This window comes from Lipotes vexillifer, unplaced genomic scaffold (genome assembly GCF_000442215.2).
Source record: "Lipotes vexillifer unplaced genomic scaffold, Lipotes_vexillifer_v1.1 scaffold1600, whole genome shotgun sequence".
NCBI classification, from domain to species: Eukaryota; Metazoa; Chordata; class Mammalia; order Artiodactyla; family Lipotidae; genus Lipotes; species Lipotes vexillifer.
The window spans coordinates 324,928-335,209 of record NW_006799073.1 but is presented as its reverse complement, the minus strand read 5'-3'; the positions used below and the strand labels follow the sequence as shown (position 1 = coordinate 335,209).

At 42.2% G+C, this 10,282-nt stretch overlaps 1 protein-coding gene across 6 annotated transcripts in view; it reads right to left on the bottom strand.

Moving 5' to 3' along the window:
- The window catches only part of MAPKAP1 (MAPK associated protein 1), a 236,533-nt gene that overhangs the window by 35,587 nt on the left and 190,664 nt on the right, over window positions 1-10,282 (bottom strand). The gene's annotated exons all lie outside the window — the stretch shown is intronic.

Below are 10,282 nucleotides of genomic sequence, written 5' to 3'. Positions count from 1 at the left end.
CCCTGGTGGCGCGGTGGTTGAGAGTCCGCCTGCCGATTCAGGGGACACGGGTTCGTGCCCCGGTCCGGGAATAGAGGGAGGGCATATGGGGATATATGATACGTATGGCTGATTCACTTTGTTATACAGCAGCAACTAACGCAACAGTGTAAAGCAATTATACTCCAATAAAGATAAAAAAAAAAAAAAAAGAATCCGCCTGCCAGTGCAGGGGACACGGGTTCGAGCCCTGGTCCGGGGAGATCTCACATGCCGCGGAGCAACAAAGACCGTGCACCACAAACACAGCAATAATGCTGTGTTTCCTAAGAGAATTTATAATATCACCTGCAGAATGAGGAAAAACCTGATCGTCCCTACGCCCAGGCCCCAGTACATTGTCAAAGCTCAGGTGCCAAGGATGAGGAAGTGGTAAAAAGAATACGGAACCTTGGCAAACTCTCATGTATCCGATTCCCACTAATTCCATTATGCCAGTGGTTCTCAACGTTTTCCAATTCTTAATTCTTTCTCAGCCATCTGAGAAGCCTGACACATTGTCACTAGTAACCGTGGATTACTGAACGGGAATTCTCAAAAGGGTAGATCTGGGAGCAGAGAGGAAAGTATACAGTTAGAAAGTTTCCGACATTCCCTGTCAGGCGATTTTCCCTTGACTTGATCACTACATGAAGGATTAATGTGGTAAAGAAATTTTCTGGAGGCAGTCTTGATAGTATCTGTCCTGCTACCTCATAAATTCATTAGGATTTGATAAACTCTATTCCAAATTTTGGTTCAGAAAATGTTGTCACAACAGGGAGAGATCATTTAATACTAGAATTTATTGCTAATTTATTACTATTAACACTAGAATGCTGGGACTTCCCTGGTGGTCCAGTGGTTAAGAATCCGCCTTCCAATGCAGGGGACGTAGGTTCGATCCCTGGTTGGGGAACCAAGATCCCACATGCTGTGGGGCAAATAAGCCCGCATGCCACAACTACAGAGCCTGCGTGCCACAACTGGAGAGCCCATGTGCCGCAACTACAGAACCCACACGCTCTGGAGCCTGCACGCCACAACTACAGAGCCCATGTGCTCTGGGGCCCACACACCACAACTAGAGAGAGAAAACCCGCACGCCACAACTAGAGAGAAGCCTGTGCACCACAACGAAAGACTCTGCGTGCTGCAACTAAGACCCGACACAGCCATAAATAAATAAATAAATAAATATTTAAAAAAATACTACAATGCTAGAATTTGCATTCTCAAATTACTCAAGGACCCAGGGATCCTGGAGTTAAACATGATGCAAGTCTCCTCATGAACGTTTTAGTGCCTTTGAATGGAGAAGGGTATCTCCTTAGTATTCAATATGAAATGGAAAAGTAGAAGGAAGATCAATCCATTTCTTAAGAACATGAATTTCCAGATTACGTAACTACTTGAACTATACTCTATAGGTATCCCATTGGAAAATAACAGGGGCGAATATTTTATTCATACAACCACACGAACTACTTTCAGCGTCAGAGTGAGCTTGAGGAGTAATAAAGTCCAGGCCACAGCTGTTGCTTCCACTCACGTAGTTTTGTGTTGGAATGTGTTTCTTAAGTTTGCATAGTACATATTGAAAAATAATACTGTAATAGGGTCTTCTTTGAGTGCTGGCTTGTAGGTACTGACCGGAGGATTAAATAATAACTGCAGTAGGATAAACCAGGAAAGACAACAGATGGCAAACATGCTGCCTCTCATCATGCTCAGGCCCAAGGCAGACATTTTTAATCAATCACAGAGTTCATGTTGCCCTCAGATGCAGCTTGAGATGCTACCTCAGCACAATGCTCTGGGCAGCCATTACAAACTTGGAGCTGTTTATGAGATGAAATCTCTTTGCTTTCTCTAAGGTATGTGCTACTGTACTTGATGCTTTTGTTAAAAAACTACTGTGATCAAAAGTGTTATGATTATGCATACGGATTTTTTTATGAAAAGATAATGGAGGTAACCATGGAAACTTCTGGTAGAGGTTGTTTTATAATATAATCTTTATCTGTAGACCCTATACAGAATTTGTATATCCTATACAGAATTATGTTAGATTATATATGTAGTAATGACACAGATGGGATTCATGGTATATTATGTATTCAGTAACATATTCCTTTGGTGACATAAGGATGGTCAATATCGACAAATGATAAGGTGAAGGAGTCAAGTTAGCACAAGTGGCACAACTATCAAAACATTTCTCAGCCTGAGACCCTGTGCTGGGAAAACCAGGCTGACCTGCCCAATAAGTAAAAACAAGCATTGGACAAAGAGATAGGGGGTAAGAAAGTCCTTTGAATACTGTGAGATTGCATTTCCCAAACCCCACAATTAAGGAGAGATTCTGAGCCAGCAGGTCTGGTATGAGGCCAGGGATTTGGTGAGTCTGATACACGGTCATGGTAGGAACCACTGCCTTAAAGTACCATATAAATGAGAGGTATGCTATGCTCATGTCTTGACCTTCTCTGCCTTGAGTCTTACATGGGTTTATGGGCAGCGCCTTGGCTGGTGTGTTGTAATTCAGTTTCCGTCAGCCAGCCAATAAGAACTTATTGATAGTATACTATAGTATACTGTACTATGTATTGATAGTATACACCCCTTGGCTGGTGTGTTGTAATTCAGTTTCCGTCAGCCAGCCAATAAGAACTTATTGATAGTATACTATAGGCTTCTTAGATCATGGCTGGCATTCACCATCTGACCCTTTTAGATTCAATTTCCCCAAACCTACTTCAACCTGCCAGCCTTGGCATGTTTGGGTAGCACCCATGTCTTAGTGCCTAATCCTATGGTCAAGCATACAGGAGTTCAAGTTAATGGAAAAAAATCTCAACTTGGTATAAGCTCAGGCAAGGTCTACACTTAAAGGGCACCTGTACTTTTACACCCAACATGGAAGGGAAGCAGACAAGATGAAATAGTCCAAAAATACTTTTTGGAAATACAGGAATGATGGCTTTGTTTGGTGAGTTTTCCAGGTTGACAGAGCATGGATGGCAAATAGATTTCAACTTAAGAACGAACCAACGCCAACTGATTGGTAGGGGCTGCTTATAAGGCTGTGTTGGATGGGACTTCCCTGGTGGTCCAGTTGTTAAGACTCCGTGCTTCCAATGCAGGGGGTGCGGGTTTGATCCCTGGTCGGGGAACTAAGATCCAACATGCCACGTGGTGAAGAAAAAAAAAAGGCTGTGTTGGAAATGATTCTGAGGTCAGGTCTGGGCCCAGAGGGAAGAAGTGCAGGGACTGATTAACAATGTGAATGGAGGATGGACTCGCAGCACACGTGCTACACTGACACTGACCTCCAGGTGCTAGTACAGGGAGAAGAGTGAGGGATAGGCAGAATTTTTGGAACTGGCCAACTAGAAGTAATCACTTCCTTGGCGAAGGGACGTTATTAATGACTGACGTATCTGTCATGTGACGGACTGGATTTAGTGTATAGGACTGAGTTTCAGTCCCAGTTCTGCTACTGGGACTGGACATCCTACTGTATATCTGATGGCTGACAGGGAGGGGAAGAGAGTTAGTACTTATTAAGCAACAGCTATGTGCCAGGAAGCACTAAGTGCTTTAAATACATCGCATGATTTCATTAACTCCTCCGAGCTTCAGTTTTGTCATGAAATGGGAATAACATCGTCAGTGTGCTGTGTCAATTAAATATGGTAATGGGGTGAAAGTTCATTGTATACCGTACACTGTTATATTGATAGAAATACAGAGTATTAGTGCAATGACGATCCACATTCAAGGCATGATCTAGTAGTTAGCCAAGGCCTCAGCCTCAAGACAGTCTTGGATCCCAGCCTCATTACTTACTAGATTTTCCCTTTACCCCAGTCTCCTCAAATAAAAAATGGAGATAATATCAGTACTATCTAATAAAGTACTATGATTACAGGAGACAACGCATGTAAGAGAGTGATCAGCAGAGTGCTTGGCACATAGCAAGCATTTGATAAACGATAACTGCTTTTAAAAATTATAATTCTTCCTGTTAATATTATTGAAAAAGATCAGATCTTTGTCCCAGGTTTCATTAATGGACTCCAATAAAGTTTTTGATTCATATAAAAGTCTGGTGGACCATTCTCTGCAGGAGTGAGAAATCTTAGCATATGCTGTAATTTTCCAAGCAGGATTGGCCATTTTTAGAAAGCAAGCAAGGCTTACCTGTCTGTTTCCGTTGATGACGGAGAAGTGTCCAGAATGACGGTGATTTCTGGCTTGGTGGGTAAATTTACTAAACGGGTAGCATTTCCCTCAAGGACAGACTGAGTGGCATAGAGTAGAGGATTAAAATGGTCTGTCCCCACGTGCAGCTTGTGTGAAGAGTACTGTATCACATCAAAAAGTAAACCTGGGGGCTTCCCTGGTGGCGCAGTGGTTAAGAATCTGCCTGCCAATGCAGGGGACACGGGTTCGAGTCCTAGTCTGGGAAGATCCCACATGCCGTGGAGCAACTAAGCCCGTGAGCCACAACTACTGAGCCTGCGCGTCTGGAGCCTGTGCTCCACAACGGGAGAGGCCGTGACAGTGAGAGGCCCGCGCACCACGATGAAGAGGGGCCCCCGCTCACAGCAACTGGAGAGAGCCCTCGCACAGAAAGGAAGACCCAACACAGCCAAAAATAAATTTAAAAAAAAGAAGTAAACCTAAAACGTTGGGTGAGAGATGGGGAGCGGTTTGAGTGGAGAACTGAAGTTGCTGCACGTGCTGCTTAGGCTGCTCCCTAGAGTGAATGCACTGCCATTTGGATGGGGTGTGTTTGTGCCTGAGTTTCTGTCCTTTCTGCCTGTGACTGGAGATGGGCATGATGTAGGATATGCTGCTTGACAACCAGTAAGATATGATATATCCGGATGGGCAGTAACACATTACTTCATTAATTTCTCTTTTTAATATGGTGAAGAGAAAAGGATTTTAAAAAAGAAAAAAGCTCCCTTCCACAGAAAAGCCATATGTGATCATTGTAAAAATCCCAGGAAAAAAAGAAAAAAAATCACTTGTAACTTTACCACCCATTGATAACTATTGTTAGCATTTTGATATATTTCCTTGGAGGAATTTATATATATATATATATATATATATATATATATATATATATATTTATGTATACATGTGTTGGCATATATGTGTTTATGTACATATACTCATATTTGCATAGCTGCAAATCATACTGTGAATGTTATTTTTCCTATTTTTTTTTTTACTTCTTTATTGGAGTATAATTGCTTTACAATGGTGTGTTAGTTTCTGCTTTATAACAAAGTGAATCAGTTATACATATACATATGTTCCCAAATCTCTTCCCTCTTGCATCTCCCTCCCTCCCACCCTCCCTATCCCACCCCTCTAGGTGGTCACAAAGCACCGTATTTTTTCTATTTTAACATATTGATACATTCCCATTTCAATAGAAATTTTGAGAGGGCTTCCTCTCAAAGGTTTTATAACATTTCTGTATATGGCTGTATCACAGTATACTTAAAACACATTGCTGATCACTGGATTATTCAGTTAACAATTTGTTATTAAAAGAAATGCTGAGACTAAAAAAAGAAAAAGTCTGGTGGAAAATTGATGCAATTTTGGGTCTTGCAAATCAAAGTCTGAGTCTCTTATCCCCTGACTTTCCCAGAAACAAACAGCAGACAGTAAAACTGGGACACTGGCCCCTACTCCCCAGTCAGGAGGCAGGCTGCTACAATGGCACCGCAGAGCTTGGGAATGCCGCGCCTCGGCTCTGCGCTCTCATGTACCACTAACTCAGAGTGGATGGGTGGTTTTTTGTGGAATCAGCAGTGCTGCTGGGTAAATGCCGCACACAGACACTTACCACTTAGAAGAACTTGCCACAGGGGGCAAGTGGAATCTCTGCTCTGACTGACACAGGATGGACGAGCAGAGGAGACCATCCATCAGTGTCAGGAAAGATCTGAAGCACCCGGCTAGTCAGTTGAAATAAAATAAATTATTTACTGATCTCAGAATCCAGCTGCTCACTTGAATGCTCATAAAGAATGTTTGCTGCCCTGAACTTCGCAGTAGATGCTGTTTCAGAAAGAAAGAATTTCTGGACTACTGTGTGCAGCCTTTTGTTGTTGTTGTGAGAATGAAAACGGTGTTATCATCTGCTTTCCAAGAAGGAATTAAGGGTCTTACTACATACCTGAGCTCATCTACACGGGAATAGGAAATGAACTTATTTATTCACTGCATGATATAGTACTTGTGGGCACAGTTTATCCGACTGTCACAAAATTACTTAGGATTAATTAATGAAGTTTTTGCTTATAACAGTAAAGACTGAATTTAGATTTATAACAGAAACAAATGTTCTGACAACATCTAATATTTTAGAAGTTCCTCAGTTATGACTTTCCACCAGAGGGTGCTATGTGTGCCACTGGAAGCATTCAGAGGTGACTGGGACCAGCTTCCAGTCCTCACTTCTGAGAACCAATGCTCTAGACAGAGACACTTGCATTACTATCATCATCTACTTCTACCTGACAAGTCTCCACCGTGACTCTGCCAATAGAGCCACTACTTAATTTGAGGGATCTGGTTAAATACTTTCAAGATGGTGGACTAGTGCTTGCTTTGGCAGCACATATACTAAAACTGGAACGATACAGAGATTAGCATGGCCCCTGTGCAAGGATGACATGCAAATTCGTGAAGCGTTCCATATTTTTATACCCTGAGAAAACCATAATTCAAAAAGAGTCATGTACCACAATGTTCGCTGCAGCTCTATCCACAATAGCCAGGACATGGAAGCAACCTAAGTGTCCATCGACAGATGAATAAAGAAGATGCGGCACATATATACAATGGAATATTACTCAGCCATAAAAAGAAACGAAACTGAGTTATTTGTAGTGAGGTGGATGGACCCAGAGTCTGCCATACAGAGTGAAGTAAGTCAGAAAGAGAAAAACACATACCGTATGCTAACACATATATATGGAATCTAAAAAAAGGTCATGAAGAACCTAGGGGCAGGACGGGAATAAAGACTCAGACCTACAAGAGGATGGACCTGAGGGGAAGGGGGAAGGGTAAGCTGGGACAAAGTGAGAGAGTGGCATGGACATATATACACTACCAAATGTAAAACCGATAGCTAGTGGGAAGGAGCTGCATAGCACAGGGGAGATCAGCTCGGTGCTTTGTGACCACCTAGAGGGGTGGGATAGGGAGGTTGGGAAGGATGGAGACGCAAGAGGGAAGAGATATGGGGATATATATATATGTATAGCTGATTCACTTTGTTATAAAGCAGAAACTAACACACCACTGTAAAGCAATTATACTCCAATAAAGATGTTAAAAAAAAAAAAGATGGTGGACTAGGAGAGAAAGCAATAGGCAAAATAAACATAATAATGACAATGATAACAGCACTAAGATAAGCTACTATGGGCCACTTTCATACACAATCTTGAAAGGTAAACATTATAATTCCCACTTCATAAATGACAAACACTAAGACTGAAAGGAGAAGGGACTTGTCTAAGCTGACACTACAGGCAAGTGGTAAAGCTGGGATTCAAACCCATTCTTGCCTGCAGAACTTGGGCTCTCTGCACAGATCCTTTTGTGGACTTTTTCCTTTGAATGAATATACAGATCAGAATCTGATGAATTCAAGTTTGGCTTTTTGACTTTGGAAAACATGTGGGGAAAGAAGCCACACTCTTGGTTATCTTTCCAAGGCACTGCTTTGCACCTTGGGGAACAGCAGGGATTATGCTCACCTGGGAAAATCCTCGCCTTGTACCCTGGATCTCTATCTTAACTGCAGTCAGGCTACTTACTGGGCTTCTTAAAACTAGACCCACTCAGAAAAAGCAGACCCTCTGTTACTGGGAAAGAACTGCAGGCAAACACAAATGATGTCTGAGTAGCGTTCTTATTTTAGCAAACTGTTTTTTTTTTTGTTTTTTTTTTTGTGGTACGCAGGCCTCTCACTGCTGTGGCCTCTCCCGTTGTGGAGCACAGGCTACGGACGCGCAGGCCCAATGGCCATGGCTCACGGGTCCAGCCGCTCCGCAGCATGTGGGATCCTCCCAGACCGGGGCACAAACCCACGTTCCCTGCATCGGCAGGCGGACTCCCAACCACTGCGCCACCAGGGGAGCCCTAGCAAACTTTTAATTGAAAATGTACAAAGTGTATAAATCCCAAGAGTTTATATAACTTGACTTTTCCACAAAGTCTACATACTCATGTAATCAGCCCCCAGATCAAGAAACAGAACCTTACCAGTACCCCTGATGCTCCCCCATCCAGTCACTAGAGCCCCTTCACTCTCCAGGATGAACCACTATCATTACTTCTACATATTATTTTTGTGTACTTTTGAACGTTATATACGTGGAATCATACAACATGTGCTTTTTCCCCCTTTTTTTGGCATCTGGCTTAGTTTTGAGCAGCCTTATTAATTTTACTTCTATGAGAGATACCAGAAAAAGCATCTTTAGAAAGAACAACGCTGAAGAACTTTATCTTTTAAGAATTAACATTAAATAAGCAATTTTTACCACTTTAGAGGCTTTTTTTGTGAGGAGGGAGAAAGAGGTTTACAGAGGGGGAATAAAGGTAGGTTGTGTGTGTTCCAATTCAGATACTGGGTGCTAATTCATCTATTTAGTCTGTCAGAATCACCATCATCTTACAAGCTGTTGTTTACTGAGCACTTGCTATGTGCCATGCACCTTTCTAAGTATTGCGCGTGTGATAATGACTTTTCATCCCCGTAATTACCCTATCTATGAGACAGAGACTATTATCTTCATCTCACAGAGGAGGAGATTGGGGCTCTGCATCACTTGACTGTGTTGATACAGCTAATGAATGAGCCAGGGTTTGAACCCAGGCTTCTAACTCTTCAGTCTGTCCTCCAAGCTTCCACTATATTGCCTCTCCACTAACAGCTCACTTACAGTCTACCAACTGCCAGGCCCTGCACTAAGCTAAGTGGAGTATCTGACTCATTCCCCACAGCAATCCTAAGAGGCAGGCACACTGATATTCCCATTTAAACAGAATGGAATCAAGCCTCAGAAAGATTAAGACACTTGCCTAATACCACTGGTTGTCGATAGAGCCACAATTTAAACCAGATGTGATTCTGATGCTCATCTCTTAATTAGTAAGCTACTGTCAGCATATCTCAAGCTCCTGTCGGTCAAGTTGGGATGAATATTTGAGAGCTTTTTGAGACTTATTACAAATTAGCCACACTAATGCCCACATTAGAAAAGGTTTTATTATGAGACATTTACAAAACATTTGTGAGAAACATAACATTAGTGAGCCTTAGAGTTAGAATTCAAACTTTCTCCCTTTATGCATGAAGCAAACGAAGCCCAGGAAGAGGCAGTGCGGCAGAGGTCTCGGCAGAGCCCGGGAGTAGCTCAGCTCCCTGACTGGGTAAGCCTGGCACCTGTACCCGCTCCCCTGCCCTCCCATCATCCTCTTTTATGCAGCAGGTGCACTCCAGTCGGCCAGATCAGGGTTCTGCCCCTGATACCACTACCTACCTGCTGTGTGAGCATGGGCATGAGACTTCACCTCTCTGCACCTCATTTACCTTCTCTGTCAGATGGAGACAGTAAAAATACCTACCTTTTAGGTAGGTTAGTAGTGCATGTAAAGCACTGAGCACAGAGCCTAATACACGCACATACCTATAGATGACGGCCATGAGGATGGTGATGATGTTGGCGTATTCATATTCTGCTGACTACTATGACACTTTTTCTACCTCTGTTAGGTTTAAGTCAAAACAGAAATTTAGCACTTAATGGAAACAAATTAACCCCAAATATTAATTGAATTTTAGTTCTAGATTATCTGGTGAGGATCCAAATATAACTTCTGAGATCATTAAAAAGCCTCCCGAATAAAGGCATGAATGAATAAGGAATGGATTCATGGAGTAAGAAAAGGCAAGTAGCAATGTTACAAAGCAGTTCTAAGGATAGGATGTAGGAGAATTACAGAATGAAAATTATGGAACTTCACATAAGTCTATCAGTTTGCAAAGAGTCTCAAGTTAGTTCTATTTCTAATATTCTGCTTCATAAAAAAGAAGACAAGACAGAGCACTCAGGTGGGAAAAAGGAGTTACTTTAAATTTCACTGCTTCAACATTTTCTCTGAAAACAAATTACCGTTAGTCATTCAGGTCACATAAAAGTTGTATTTTGTT